The sequence below is a fragment of the Hemicordylus capensis genome, chromosome 2 (genome assembly GCF_027244095.1).
Source record: "Hemicordylus capensis ecotype Gifberg chromosome 2, rHemCap1.1.pri, whole genome shotgun sequence".
Lineage (NCBI taxonomy): Eukaryota > Metazoa > Chordata > Lepidosauria > Squamata > Cordylidae > Hemicordylus > Hemicordylus capensis.
In genome coordinates, this window is record NC_069658.1 from 410,003,458 (window position 1) to 410,019,930 (window position 16,473).

The window sequence follows — 16,473 nt, forward strand, 5'->3', positions numbered from 1 at the left end:
CCTGGGCGCTCTCTTAGGCCTCTTTTGGCTGGGTGGCTGCAGTCCGGGGGGGGGCGGCTGCCGCTGCCTGCCCACTGCTGCCACCCAACCCTCTTCCACCCTCTGTGCGAGAGGAAGGGCCCAGCTCCACTGGCAGAGGAGAGGCAGGCCTCTCTCCCACCACCTCAGCAGACCCTTCCTCGGACTCGGAGCTAGAGTGGTGGGCTTCATGAGAGGGGGCCCCACTGAGTGGTGAAACTATAGGGGCTAGAGCCCCAAGAGGGAGGGAGAACCTGGCTGCATGGCTGCCAGCCGTAAGATCCTCGCTGCCCTCTGCCTGCTCTCCTGCACCAGCAGTAGGAGAAAAAGCTACCCAGGTTTTCCTCTAACCTTGCTTCCACACAATCACTTCTACCCAGGTTTTCCTCTAACCTTGCTTCCACACAATCAAAAATTGGGAGTACACACAGCTCCCAAACCTGGGTAGAACACAGTTTTCGATTGTGTGAATGACCTCATTGGACCGGGTCTCACGATCAGTGAGACCCAGTTTGGGGCAGTGAGCGGGAAGGGAGCCCAGATCGGCCACCCACATGATGGCCGGCCCCGTGATGGAGCTGGTGGGGGGTGGGGGGAGCGGGGGCCGCGTGGCCCCTGCAAGCCCCAGTATGCCCTGCGCGAGCAATACTAGGTTCTGGTTATAACCTATAAAGCCCTAAACAGCTTAGACCCAGGGTAATTAAGAGAACGGCTTCTTCATTATGAGCACTATTGTCCATTGAGATCATCCAGTGAGGTCCATCTGCAGTTTCCATCAGTTTGTCTGGTGGCTACTCCAGACGAGCCTTCTCTGTTGCCGCCTTGAGATTTTGGAATGCACTCATTGCTCAAATAAGAGCCTCACCATCTCTGACAGCCTAACTAAAACCAAGCTAACAATCTCTTATGCATAGAGAGGGAGGACCTCTCAGTTTGAATACAAGTCAGCAAATTAGGAAACAAACACAGTGGGGCTATTCTCACGACCAACAAAAATCGGGCTAGCAGAGGCTAGCCCGATTTTTGTTGGTTGTCAGAACCACCGGGCTCGCAGCCAAGCCTGGTGGTTCTGGAGCGGCTAACCCGCTCGAGAACCCCTGGCAAAAGTCAGGTTTGTGGAGAGAGCACTCCTGCAAACCTGCTTTTTGCGATTGTGAGTAGCCGCGGCGTGCCTTCGCGGCGCACCTACTCATGAGTAGACCCCCGGCCAGGAGGCTTAAAAGCAGCCTCCCACCTTGGGGATCTCCCCAGTATGCCCTGCGCGCTCGCACAGGGCATACTGAGGCTTGTGGAGGCCGTGCGGCCCCTGCTCCCCCCCCCACCGGCTCTGTCTCAGAGCCGACCATCATGTGAGCTCAGAGGGTTCCCTACCCGCTCGTGAGCAGGGATTGTGGGCTTAGCCTGCTCTTCGCACTCACCGGACAAAACCGGGTCTCACTGATCGTGAGACCCAGTCCAATGACTCCATCCCCAAGCCAGAATACATACACATCCAAATATACACAGGAAAACCTCGATTTTCATGGATCCTGCATCCACAGATTCAGGTATCTGCAGTCATGTCATGGACACCTGACGTTGGTATATGTGGTAAAAAAATCTGGGAGAGAGGGTTAAACCATATCTGAGGGTCAGGGGGTGGCCAGAAATGACCTCGGAGGTCATTTCCAGCCACCGTTATGAGAAGAACCATTTTGTGGCTTGTTTTGCCAAAAGAAAAAACCTGTGATTTTCGACCAATTTTCATCCAATTTCTGACTCCTGGGCGGCGGCGGGGCACTGCAGGATTGCTGGGGACCTACGAAACATGGTAGGACATTTTACCATGCTTTTTCTCCTTGTGTTTTTGGCCATTTGGGGGGCATTTCCCCCCTTAGAAACTTAACCCCCACAATGCCATTGCCTCAATTACTGGGGTATTAATGGGGGAGATTCTCATGACTAGGAGAGCCTAGCCCGATTTTTGTTGTTCGTAAGAACCACCAGGCTCACAGCCAAGCCCGGTGGTTCTTGAGCAGGTAACTCGCTTCGAGAACCCCTGCTAAAAAGCAGGTTTGCAGAGCGAGCGCTCCAGCAAACCTGCTTTTCAGGCTCATGAGTAGCCATGGTGCAGCTTCGTGCTGCACCTACTCATAAGTAGACTCCCGGCCGGGAGGCAAAAAGCCGCCTCCCAGCTCGGGGGTCTCCCCAGTATGCCCTGCGCGCTCACGCAGAGCATACTGGGGCTTGAGGGGGCCGTGCAGCCCCCGATCCCCCCACCCCCCCGCCGGCTCCGTCACGGAGCCAGCCATTGTGTGGGTGGCTGATCTGGCCACCCAGGGATCCCTGCCTGCTCGTCTGCGGGGAGAGCGGGCTTAGCCCGCTCTCCCCGCAGTTTTAACAAAAGTGGGTCTCACGGATCGTGAGACCCACCTCATGGTTTTTGGTATCTGTGGCACTAGCTGGGAATGGAACCTCCATGAATACCAAGGATTTCCTGCACAAGCATTCCTCACACAAAGAACTGAGACAATGTCCATGGCAAAATCCCCCCAAAAGGACACATTTATTCACCCAAGCTGTTAGTGGAACTGCTCTGGGGTGATTGGCGAACACCCCAAAATATATCTTTGGACTCACATGGGGAATTTAGCTCAGAAAGGAACAGTTTCATTTAAGCTTTAATTTGTGCAAAGTTGTGGATGCAGGAAATGAGTTGGACTGAGACAAGAGTTAAGTTTCAAAATAAAAAGATTTATTGTAGGGAGGGGTACAAAAAGAAAGAAATGTGTGGTCAAAGCACTATTACTATTAAAAAATACACTTAACTGCAATGAGGCATTTTAGCTTAGAGTCCTAATTGTATAAGTTCCCAGGCAGACAAGAGAAAGAGAATTTTACAGAAGGAGGGGGTTGGATTTAAGAAAGGGGAACAGAGATAGATTTTGAGCCCAAGGAAATCTATCAGCTGGACAAAGGGCTCTGGGGACCACTGATGAACTTCATTCCTCAAGAACAGGTTGGGTCAAGGCGGGTACAAAAATGTCGGAGGGGTTAGTCGGTGGTGATTCCAGGAGGGTGCTTCCTCCTTGGCCCCAGCTTCCCAGTCAGTGGGGAAGACTGGGCAGATCAGGCTGGACAAGAAAGCCGATCTAGAAAATGGCACGAAATACTGTGGAGCGCAGTGCACTGGGAAATCCCCCCAGGGGGCAGGCGCTCTATGCTCCCGGAGCCAGGGTTGAGGGCACATTTGCACTCTTAACCTTGACTAAGAGCCGGGATGCGGCACCGCGTTTGGCACCACAGCTCCACTGAGATCCACACAGATCCCGGCAGCTCTCACAGGCAGCCAAGCCCAGGTTCATGAGAACAGCCTTCTGGGAATAATGCAAGGGTGAGCTACTCCAGAATAGCCTTTTTGTGCAGCAGTGTTGCCCTGTGCATTAGAGCCCTGTAGCAATGGGGGTAAGTCTGCAACACCCCGGTTTCACTCCTGCAGAGCATGTTAGCCACCCACTGAAATTTGTTCTCACCAAGTAGAATGGATTTTCCCCTATTAATAAGCTAAAGCTTCTGTTGATTATCCAATCAAACTGATTAAAGGTTTTAGCCCTTATTTAGGAATATATGACTATGGGTCCATCTTGCCAAGTATTACACTGGGGTACACTGATCCATTGCAGCTCTCTAAGGTTTCGTCCAAGGGTTTAATGTGAGAGATGAATTTGTTTATTTCTCTGTGTAAACCGCCCTGAGCCATTTTTGGAAGGGCGGTATAGAAATCGAATAAATAAATAAATAAATAAATAAATAAATAAATAAATAAAATAATATTCACAAATTATTATGTGGGAGAGGAAGAAAATCAAGGTTTGCCTTCAAAGTGTGCAATCTGAGCACTGGGATAGAAACAGAGTCAGTAAAAACCCCAAAATCTGAAAACTCATTTTCAGAGTGGGGAAACTGGTGAACATTATTATCAGCTTTGAAATTCAGACATTGGGGCTTTAGATGATCAGATATCTACATACAAATTCAAAATGTGCAGATCTCTGACAATTTTATTATTCACTTCAAAATGGGAGACTTGTTTGAGAACATTATTCCACCAATTTGTTTCAGCATTTGATCAAAGAACATTAGCAGTCAAATGCAAACACATAGGAAACCTACTTTTCCAGCTCTTTTTGCAGGCAGGGATTTTAAGATTTTAAGATGGGTGTCTTGATGAGGGAGGAACTCATTGAGATTTTGTTACAATATTTGCAGGCTTTAAACAATGCTTTAAAAAAAACACCTTTCCTAACTAATAATGTTGTTTTTAAAATGCAGTAAACATCTCTATTTTGGACAGAAATCAATGTTAGAATTAATCTACTGCTTCTTATGGACCTATGTGAACCATTTGAAAAACTATCTGCCTGGTTTATGCAGAAGAGGGCGCTAACATGTTGGAAGCAAAACCAATTCCTTCACTTTCAAAGTTCCTAACTGGCTGATTTTCAACAGGTCACAAAAGATTTCAAGGACTTTCATGTATTTTCTACATAAGGATTTAAATCCTGGGCAACAGATTCTGTATACTTGTTTAATATCCACAAAATCACAATGGACACTACCAACAAAAATAACTACTTTTTAAATGTGACTGCAGGAAATTCTTTGAAGAATTTCATTTATTTAATAAGATGTTTACCAACAGATAGAATCCTTATGGACAATGTTAATTAACAGGCCTGGCACTCTCCTTCTACAACTCTTACCTTCCATATTGGTAAAATTCACAGCAGGGCCTCTCTAAAGATGTTAATTTCATAGTACCCATCTGTAGCAGATAAAAACCTTTGTCTCAGAGCTAGCTCACATGAGGGAAAAGAAAATACTGATTCATCCCTGCTGCGCTGCCTAGGTGGGCTTCTCATGAAACCTTTCTATATTTCTGGTAGATTTAAAATGCTGCCACAAAGTACCCTTAAACTTGCAGAGAACCTGACCAGTGGACTGGGTGCTTTAATTCAAGGTCCCTCTGTAACTGGGTAATGGGCAAATAAGAAAACAAAACTTTCCACGTGTATGCCTACTAAGGGTGTGCACGGAACTGGCTGGTCCAGTCTGGTCCAAGTCCAAACCGGACCCAAACCAGTCCAGTTTGGTTGGACACCCCCTCAAACCCCCCTGGTCCGGGGTGTGTGTGTTCACAAACCTTTTTAATGTTAACAATTGTTTTTAAAACATTTAAACTTACCCCCTCCAAGGCGGGGGGGGGTCTGTGAAGGTTCCCCCTCCCCTTCCAGCCTTTCTTGCTCAAAAAACGGCCCCATTTGGCCATTTTTTAGGCCGCTGCGTCTGCGCAATGGGCCTCTGTGTGGCCAGGGGCCTGCCTGAGGCCAAACAGAGGCCCATTGCACAGGTGTGGTGGTTAAATGGGGCTATTTTGATGGAAGAACGGCCGGCAGGGGGGGAGCTCTGTGGACCACCCCGCTGCCTTGGAGAACCCCCCCCCCAGAGGGGGTAAGTTTTAAAACAAACTTACATTAAGAAGTCTCACGAACCCCCCAACAGGCCAGGAGGGATCAGGCCGGGGCCGAGCCAAACTGGGTGTGGTTCGGCTCAACCTCGAGCCTTCGGTTCGGTTCTGAACCTGTTTGCACATCCCTAATACCTACATGGGATGAGAGAAACTGATAGCTGCTAAGCTCCTGAGGATGTGTTTGCACCAGAGAAATCCCCCTTCTTCTACTGAGTTAAAAACCCACTCTGAGTGGCTTGTAAAAAGTGTAAAATACACACACACACACACACACCCCAGAAGAAAACTTTTATTCAAAAGGCTACAAAAATAGGTTGTCTCAAGCTTCAGTAATAGGGTGCATTTAAGAACACTTAAATGGTTACAGAGTCTTTTTCAATTACAGACTGGTTCTGTCTGAGGCTGTCTCAGCTTTTAGAAACAGTAAAAAATACTTAGTAAGTTACAAAAATAGGTTGTCTTTATGCATGCTTAAATGTTTACAGACCTTTTGCAATGCCCTAAGTATGTTGAGTATAGGCTAGTGTTTCTTATTTCAATTATGTTGCAGATAAATAATAGAACAGTATCATGAATATGCAAAAGCACACACATATAAAGAAATATACGTTCCTAACACACAGTCTGACTAAACAAACTGTTCTCTATGCTGAATTCACTTTTCCTTGAACTCACTCAATTCTTGATGAGAATCAAGGTTCCTGCAATCCTTTCTTTTAAGGATCTACAGAGTTATTCCATGAGAGAAACCTCCAGGCTGGCTTCAACCATGAGGGAGCAAAACTCCATTGCCCCTCACTAAACCTTTCTGCACGCACTTCTCTCCAACAAAGACCACCCTTCTTGTTCCCATAATTCCCAGCAACCGCTCTCTAGGTCCCACCCACCTGGTGTACTGATTGGCTGCCCTGGATTTCACCAGCCTGTCAGTCGAGAAAAGGATTCACTTCCTGTTAACTCTTTAGAGGGAGGGGAGCCTGGTCACAACACCATCCTTCATTCCTCTAGCAGTAGCTGAAATAAAGTAATTTTAGATGCAAGGTCAACCAATGGCTCAAACCATGTAACATTTTCTTTCCTTGCTCATATTCAAAACCACCTTTAAGTTAGGCTACTATGATTCCCACCTTGCAGAAGAAAGGTAGGATCTCCATTAATGCTACCCAGAGAGTGGAAAAACCTAAAATGGGATTGGGACCCAGATTGCCAACAATAGACGACACTGACATTCATGGAGGTCACAGGATACATTCTGTTAATTTGGATATTTGACTCACTGAAGTTCAGACAATAAAGGAGTTGTATGTATCTCATTATGGGAACACCTTATCTTTGTATCTCATCTTTGGGAAGTTCCTGTTTAATGCTAGACCCTGTTTTGAAATGAAATCTAGGCATGTTCTTAGTTATCTGCACCTATTTTAGAAACATCCTTTTTTATAAGGGCTGTTTTGATTCTTTGGCTGTCCGTCTTGAATCTTTTAGATGACATACCCTGTTCTAGTTCTGTCTACACAGAAGGGTTAAGAACCTCACTGTAAAGGTTAAGAGTTTAGGAAAAACAAAAAGTAGGAAGGAAAGCTTGTTTGTTGCTAAGAAGAATAAGAACTATTAAAGTAAAGTGAAGTGTGCCGTCAAGTCGATTTTGACTCCTGACGGCCACAGAGCCCTGTAGTTTTCTTTTGGTAGAATACGGGAGGGGTTTACCATTGCCTGCTCCCACGCAGTGTGAGATGATGCCTTTCAGCATCTTTCTACATTGCTGCTGCCCGATATAGTACCAGTGGGGATATGAACCGGCAACCTTCTGCTTGTTAGTCGAGCATTTCCCCGCTGTGCCATTAGGTGGCTAACCCATAAGAACTATTAGCATAGTTCTTATGCTAACCCATAAGAACTTAATAATACAGTAATACAGGCGCGTAACGATCATCGGGCAAGGGGAGGCAGTTGTCTGGGGGCCCCACAGCTTAGGGGGCACCCAAGAGACATGTCACGTGCCTCCCCCACCCAGCACTGGCCCCAGCTTCCTTAAGTGTATTTTTTTAAAAAAATAAAAATGTTAAAAAAAATTTCCGCCTTTGGTCCAGCTCCGGAGAGCACCGTCGCCGCCATATTTCCTGCCTGCCTGCTGCTGCTATCTCCACCCACCCTCCACCCTTTTGCCTAGTTCTGTGTCCGACGGGGCTCCTCCTCCTTCCCTACCCATTGGCTGCTGCGCTCGTGCAGAGAAACGCGCATGATCGGCTCAGCTGCTGCTGCTGCCTAGCGCGTGCTGCCGAGCAAGAAAGGAAGAGGTCGCCCGCCGCCGACACCATTATTCCATCCTCCTTTCCTTCCTAGTCTAGGCTTTAGCAAAGACACAGGCAGCGCCCCGTGGAGTCCTGCTCTTTTTTTTAACTCTCTCAAGTAAGCTGCCCATGCGGGCGGGGGGCTGCGTTCCCTCCCAGGAGGACGCCATTCCCCACCTCGTGGCGGCCCCTGGGAACCGCCTGCCCTGGAGCCCCGGGGCACCAGCGTGGGGTACCAGCAGCAACTGCAGTGCTGCCCGAGAGGGGGCGGCAGCTGGCCGGCGCCATTGAGGCTCCCTGCGCAGCTGGGCAGCTGAAGAGGAAGCAGCGCCGCTACCGCACCACCTTCAGAATCAGCAGCTTCCAGCTGGAGGAGCTGGAGCGTGCCTTAAGTTCTGCCACTCCCACTTCCCTGATGTCTTCACCAGGTAGGTTGCGCTTTGGCTGGATGGAGAGGAGGAGGAGGAGGACGTCGTTGTCCACTGATTGAATGTTAACTAAGAGCTTCAACGTGTGGAAACCGAGGTGGTCCAGCCTCAAGTTTGCCTAGAAATGTCCTCCTCTATGTCCTACCACCTACTCCCATCCCACTGCTGCTGGTGAGGAAACTGCACTTTGTACATGTGCAGCCTCAGCTATCTGTCTGCTCAGAATGACAGCATGCAGATTGGGAGCTGAAACAAAATGTTGCACTATATGCCCCTCCTGTCCCTAACAGGAGTCCACCTTCTCAAGGCTCCAGGGAGACAAGAAGGTGAACCTTTGCCTTGCAAAGTTATTCAGAGCAGGAAATGCGCCTTTTTTCTTTCTTTCGTTGCTTCCTGTCCTCTTGAAACATTCCCCCACTGTGCTCAGGTTTGGGGCTGGGTTCATCACACCACACCACATGCTGACCCCTGAGTCAAATTATGCCAGCCTGCCTTCTCCTAGCACAACAGCAGTGATAACAAAAGTGGAAATGGGCTCAGACGTGCAAGTACTTCTGTGATCAAGATGGTGAATAGATATCAAGAGAAATAGAGATGTAGAAATGTATTTAATAGAGAGGAGTGCGCATAGCTCTCCTATCTTGAGACTTGCTGTGCTGTTATTTACACCTTTTAACTAGTTGGGATAGTTAGCAGAGTCTACATTGGACCAGGAGAAGGAGAGGAAGGTGGTGATGTGGCGGGGGGGGATTTTAAAATCTTGTCTCTGGGCCCAAGCCAACCTTGTTACGCCAGCTACAGCCAATACAAAACAAAGCAATGATTACTAAACTGTAACTATTTCTTGAGAACTACCAAGTATTCACCGTAGGCTATTTGAAAAACATCTTATTACATCCACCACTCTTCCACTCCCCTTTCTCCAAACACGGTCTTGGGATGGTGATTTTTGTTGTTGTTGTTGCTTCAAAGATTCTATGGGGCATATTTATATGTTGGGAGAGCAGTGAATATTACAGAGGGGCATGCAGTCTACCAAGTATGACAACTGCTTGTTTACAGGATTTGCTAGATCAAGAAACCATTTTGATCAGCAAATTCAACTTCCTACTTCTAATAACAGTAGATGCCTGTCTCAAGCAGTCCTTCCTTACTGCTTTGGGGAGTAAGTGGTAATACGAACCTGCTCTTAATATTGCATATCTGCTCTGTTGCCTCTGGAAAGCTCTTCACAACTCATCCTCTTGAGTCTTCATATAGGTAAGATTGATGCCGAGACTTTCCTTTTAGATCTTTTCAAATCGTAGGTGTGTTTTGTGTCTTCCTGTCATCTTGCTTAGCTATGTAACTGAATCACAAATCATCTAGGGAGCAGCCAAGCTGGATTTACTATTCCACACCTTTGCATGAAATATACAAAGAGCAAAACTTACTTTAACCAAGGACTCAGAAGCCCCAAAATTTCAAAGCTAGAGCCAACCACCACTAGAATGTGTGTCTGCTTCTTAGGCAGCTGACACTGTGCTGGGCAGCAGTCACTGGGGGCACAAGTCCAAAACCAGGACTGGGAGAGCCAGAAACACACCAGAGGTCAAGTCAGGTAGACAATCAGGAGCCAGAGGGTCCAGAAAGCAGGCAAGAGTCAGGAACAAGCCATATCCACAGTCAGGAGCCAAAGGGTCAAGCAGATAATCAGGAGTCAAAGCCAGCAGCCACATCAAGCAGACAGGCACAACAAACCAGAACAAGGGAACCTACTGAGGCAAGGGTAGCTTCAGACAGGAAACCTCTTATACTCTTCCTGTCTGCAGAGGAACCAATAATAACAGGCCTCACAGAGCGAGGCCAGTAAAGGGCTGGGAACTCAAAAGCTGTTGCAGTGCAGCTAGTCACCACAAAGGGGCAGTGTGGAGTAGAGTCCTAACTACAGGGAACACATCCATACAGTGAATGCTGCTACACCAACACTAGCCTAGTATTTCATGCAGTAAACCTGAAGGGTAAATGTGTACATTTACATATTTACACCAGGAAACCATGCACATATTTACTGTGAGTATAACACTAGTATAGCATCTGCAAGCACAGTAGCTGTGTATGCAACTCTAGCCTAAATGATCAGAACAAGTACCAGAACATCTAGAAATACGTACAATAGGCATGATGTCTGGGAAGATTTGGATCCTATTTCCTCTCAGAAAGGATCAAACTGGGTGTGATATTAAACACATCATTGGCAGTTATATTGTTTTGTTCCCCCACCCCCTGAAAGTTAAATAGCAGCGGGGGAGGATAATCAGGATTGAGACCGCCACAAGATATTTGACCTCTTCCCTCAGTACTGTGGTCCTGACAAAAATCCCCCTTCCCAAAGCTGCTAGGAGCCCCAGAAGGTAAGATCCTAGCCATAAGCAGATTAAGAGGCTTCAGTAAGAGGCAGGGTTGCCACTGACATGCAGTGAAATGTTTTAGCCACAGATGGAGGTATCTGGCAGGGTGAGGCATTTGAGGAATTCTAAGGCAGACCAAAAGAGTGAGCTAGCAAAATTTCTCAAGATGCTCTGAAACAAAATTCCAAACTGAGTGTGACGATTCTTGCTCAGGCAATAAACAGCCAAATAAATCTGAGGGAAACAAAAAGAGGTTCAGTCAAACCAGCCAAGCTTCTCTGGGGAGTTCTGCACGTTCCTAGATTTTATCCAAAGGCATTCACATTACATCTAGTGTAATGTATGTAACAGGAAACCAGGGAGCACAGTAAGTTCCTGGAATGTCCTAGTTTATCCAGAATGTGCATGAGGGAAGCTTTTCTCAATCAAATATGTGCCACAGGTGACCCCCTCGTCACATGCTCATTTAGTTCCAAGACATTGGTGATGATCATGAATATGTGTAGAAAAAGGAACAGCTGTACTTCACAAGTAAGGAAAATAGGTCTCGTGAAGGTTACGGTGATACCAAGCAGACACTCCACTGGGAATACAGGATAACAGACTTTTGCCTCCCACAGCTCTTCTTCAAGCAGAAATGATGGTGTGATGAGTTAAAGTAACGATGGTAGTAAACTCTGGTTCTTTTTCTGTTTTCCATACTCTCCTCTTTTTTCCTAAAGCCCCAAGATCCAAAGGAGAAATAAAACACCACAACAGATTTTTGTATTAAAAGTTTTAATGAGGCTGGATTATCAAATTTAGCATAACATCCCTCCATTGGCAGCAGCTGGTACCTTCCCATGGCTTTCTTTTTTAGACTGGAAGCCTCTTCGGTACAGTTGAAGTCTATTTTGAACTGCTGACAACCTGTGGTAGGAAAATTATCTTTAACCAAAGTAGCAAGCTGTTGGAGATGGAGTTCCAGTGCATTGGCTTTTTGTACAAACTATCCTAATGACCACGAGAAGCATTGGGAGTAGAGGTAGTTAGTGAGGGTCTCTTCACCTGTCCCTGCTTTACCTCTACTCTATGACCGCTGCCTTGACTCCCCAGGTATTTCCTGTGGGGAGTCAGTCCACTTCCTTTCCTCTTGGAGAATAGATGGAAACATCTCCCCCACCCCCGCCACCAATCTATCCATTCTGTAGCCCTTAGACAGGGCTAGGTCTTTACTATCCAGAATGTACTTCACCAATAAGTACCAGCATGGAGAGCCAGCATGGTGTAGTGGTTAAAGTGCTGGACCAGGACTGGGGAGACCTGAGTTCAAATCCCCATTCAGCCATAATACTAGCTGGGTGACTCTGGGCCAGTCACTTCTCTCTCAGCCTAGCCTACTTCACAGGGTTGTTGTGAAAGAGAAACTTAAGTATGTAGCACGCTGCTCTGGCTCCTTGGAGGAAGAGCGGGATATAAATGTAATAATAATAATAATAATAATAATAATAATAATAAACCTATTTAGTTTAGATTGTACTACAGTCTGCATGTGTGTTCTTTAGATGACTGTAGCAACAAAAACTCTGCACTCTACTCCGTAACTGGAGTGGGTAGCTTCCTTTGTTGGAGCTTTGGAAAATAATTACAAACTCCAACACAAACACCCTCCTGGCTTTTAAATCAAAGCAAGGCAAGCAATAACTGAGTAAATTAATACAGAAGGTGGGATAAAGTACTTAGCAATGTATAATAGGGGTCGGGGAGCACTTAGCCAACGATCCTTGGCCACCAGGGGTTACAAACATAATCCTATTTTTATCTGACAGAAATCAGAAGGCATGGTTCAGCCAGTTATCTGATCAATGGAAACTTAGAAACATTGAGTGGAGTGACTTGTTTGCTTTGATCAGAGTTTAGGCAAAAACATTCTTTGTGGAGAAGCTCAGTGCAACTAGGCAACATTGTTTGTTCTCTTTACTTCATTTAATTCATATCTGAATCCCAATCAGATTCTTCAGAAGTAAGTCTAGTTGATTTCCTTGCCTTCCTTCTGCCCCTCAATAACACATGTTTAAGTTGAAAAGGAGGGAGTGATGCTTTCTAGCTGAGGAGGCTCCCAAACCCAACATAGGAAAGAATGGCCGCTGTAGTGTCTTCTGGGGGTTTATGCAACAGGGAAGCCTTCTCGGTAGGCTCAGTAGGCCCCTTGGGTGTGTTGGGCTCATCTGACCCCAGGTCCCCTTCAAGAGAGGTCTCATCAACACCCGCTTCTCCTCTGCAAGCCCCTTAGTTGGCATGGGTCTGGGGAATGTCTCAGGGAAACCCAGGTGGATTGTGACAGTCCTCCATCTTTCTTCCCAACACACTCCTGTCAAATTGAATGGGCCTTTAGTTAATGATCAATAATGATAGAGACATGATGCATGCCTCACACACTAAATGCAAAGCTGCTTTCAACCATTTTCTTGATGTCTGAAAGCACATGGCATTCATTGCATTTATGAAATGGAATATCTTGCTGCCATTTACAACCTGCTTACAATGTTGTTGTGTGAGCCCAGCACAGTCCTAGATGACATTTGTTTGCGTAAACTGCATCCCAAATTGACTGGGGGAAAGCACTGGAACCCTCCATGCCCTTGAAATCTGGACCAAATCAGCATTAGAGGGCAAAGGCACTCCCAATTGGCCGTTTGGGTTCATATGTTCTTGTGGCAACAAGCAGGAAATACAAAGTTAGAAAAATCCTTTTATGCAAAAACCTTCCTGCCAATTTATTTGGATATCAAATCCAGGAACCCTTTTAAAATCTTCTCGTCAGGCCACTGAGTTTGTTGTGGTTTGGTTTTGTGTCACGTTGTGCTGGACTCCCATCATGCAATTCTGTGTCCTATTTTGGGGCTCTGGAAGGGGAGGGCTGGCCAGAGCCAGGAAATACTAAGGAAATCATGGAAAGCCCAGTGTGTGAATTTCCCATAAGCTAAGGAAACCGTGATTTAGCACTGAGGTCATGAGTACCTTCACTGAGCAGTTTTAGCAGAGGTTTCAGCCTCAAAGGCTAGGCTGCCTTGCCCTCGTCATCATCATCTAGCAAGAATATATGACTCTCTGGTGCTTACAAACTCTGGTTTTCTTTCTGAATCCCCTTCCAGAGTTACCTTTTGATGCAAGCCTGTGTCTGGCCCTTTAGCTTTGCTAAACCCGCTGCTATTACTACAGCACAGTTAACCAATCTCTTTTTAATATAGCATTCCCAGCCAACAAATATATCTCCCTTCACTGCTGGTCATCCGCTGCCTTTTGCTGTCCAGTTTTCACACCTATTCAAAGCATATCTAGTGCCAAACAAAAGCTCATTGCCAGCCCCAACACATGCTTTCCTTTAGTAATACTATTAAACCACACAGCTCTTGAATAAGCCCACGACGGTCTTTTTAATGGATGCATTTCGGAATACATTTGATTTCACACTCCCCAAAAGTAAGGCGCCTCCCCGCTGACCATTACTAGGCTTGATTCTTCAGTATTGAGCTCACAGGGAGATACAGTACATTTTATCAAATGTTTGAACATAAACCTGCGGAAGGAGATCTTAATTATTAGCTGTTCCAGGTAGGCCCGGCCAAGGACAACAGAGCAAATTAACATTCTCTTTGAGGCTTATGTGGCCATTAAAAAGGCTTGAAAAAGTACAACTTTTCAAACTTTGTCCCAGAGAGATCCCCCCATCCTGCCTTGTGTGTGTATGGGGAAATGGGTGGGGGAAGGAACTTTTTTTTAAAATCATATTTTTATACCACCTGATATATACATCTCTAGGCAGTGTACAACATTTAAAACAATATTTAAAATCAGCACAGATTAAAATACACAAAACAATTAAAACAGGAGCATAAACAATTGAAACAGTAGCCAGCATGGTGTAGTGGTTAGGCTGCTGGACTAGGACCAGGGAGACCCGAGTTCAAATCCCCATTCAGCCTTGATACTTGCTGGGTGACTCTGGGCCAGTCACTTCTCTCTCAGCCTAACCTGCTTCACAGGGTTGTTGTGAGGAGAAACCTAAGTAAGTAGTATACCACTCTGGGCTCTTTGGAGGAAGAGCGGGATATAAAATGTAAAAGATAGATAGATAGATAGATAGATAGAATAAAACAGAAATAAAAACAGTAGCATAAAACAATTATTAAAACAAATTATTAAAATTCTTTCTACTTTAAAGCCTGTTAGAATACATACCTCCACAGAGACAACTAGAGTACTAAGGGGTAGAACCTGTCCCACAGTGTGGACTTCCCCTGCCCTGCTCCCACATACTCTTCCCCCTACATCAGAGTATCTTATTTAATTTAATTTAATTTAATTTAATTTAATTTAATTATTTAAAATATTTCTATCCCACCCCAAACTTGCGTCTCTGGGATCTTACCACCAGAGGCAGGATGAGGCGTAGGTGAGCAGGGCAGCTGTCTAGGGCACAGCATGCCTAGGACGCAAAAGAAATGGCAGTTGTCACTATTAAATGTTATACTAAATTATTCCCTCTATGGCATCTATTTTGTGATGCTTCGGGCTGCAGGCATTACAATGAATGCCCAAAGCCTTTTCAAAGAACCCGGGCCACCCTGCTCAGGGGCACACCTCACCACACTCAGGGGTGTGGCGAGGGTTGAGGGGGTCACCCGCGGCAGGCTGGAGAGGGGCCATCGCCCTCCATATGCCGCTGTGCATAGCTATAGAGTGAAACAAGAATCCCCTCCTCCTTTCGACAGTGTTTCACAAATCCTACAGCCTGAAATGTATGCATGGTCCGACTGGTTCTCAAGAAAACTCCGGATATATTGTTTATGGCCGGCTGGGATAGGAGGACCTGTTAGCTATAGGACTGGACCCCCTGAAAATAAGACAGGTGGGAACCAGAGGCTCCCAGGCAGTCCACACCCACATGCCAGTTCCTGGCTTCTGTCCAACTTTTGCCCTCGATTCTCCATCCAACCAAATGCCATTGACATGTTGAGCGCACCGTCTCAGGCAGAAGTCAGAAACCGATGCAGGAACTGGTTCTGAGTGGCAGAATGGTGGACTTCATATACTTTGATGGGGCATGTCATTGTCCATGTTGCCCAGGCCACCCAGTTGCCTTGTCCCAGCACTGTTTGCCACCTATCTGCCATTAGCAGCCCTGCCACACAAGATGGACCAGATTGGCCCCCAAGCATTTCAAACTCTATTTTCTCAGCCCTAAGCTATTTTTTTTAAGAAGGAAGAAACAGGTGACAGAGGAAGTACATACCCTCCAACATTTATCTGAGGAATACAGAGACATGCCTGTGAATGCATAGGAGATTTGGACAAGCAACCCTGTGGTGTACAGTTCTGACTACTGGAGATCTGGTCCTGCAGCAGCAAGCATGAATTGTCCCCTGGTTTGCATTTGAATGGGAGACTACATGTGGACACTGAAAGATATTCCCCTCAGGGGAGGGAGCTGCTCTGGGAAGAGCACCTACATACTTGCATGCAGGAGGTGCCAAGTTCCCTCCCTGGCATCTCCAAATAGGGCTGAGAGAAACTCCTGCCTGCAACCTTGGAGTAGCTGCTGCCAGTCTGTGTAGACAATACCAAGCTAGATGGACCTATGGTCTGACTGAGTATATGGCAGCTTCCTATGTTCCGATGCCACAAATGGCAAGCAGGTTATAAAGTGCATGCAGAGCAATTATTCCAGGTTACCAAAGCAAATGAGTCAAGCCATGCCCACCAACAATTCACAGGTTAAAATAAGCATACGATTGAAACAACCCATTCTCAAAGCAAGGACTACTGCCACCCCAGCCCCTCTATTACATATTGCT

At 46.3% G+C, this 16,473-nt stretch overlaps 1 long non-coding RNA gene across 1 annotated transcript; it reads right to left on the reverse strand.

Annotated features, from left to right (window-relative positions):
- Positions 1 to 5,800: 5,800 nt before the first annotated feature.
- Positions 5,801 to 9,729, reverse strand: LOC128348288 (uncharacterized). Its single transcript, XR_008318056.1, has 2 exons — positions 9,430 to 9,729; positions 5,801 to 6,541 (listed from the first exon to the last, which is right to left on the reverse strand). It is a non-coding gene; the product is annotated as an uncharacterized LOC128348288 (long non-coding RNA).
- Between the last annotated feature and the right edge of the window lie 6,744 nt (positions 9,730 to 16,473).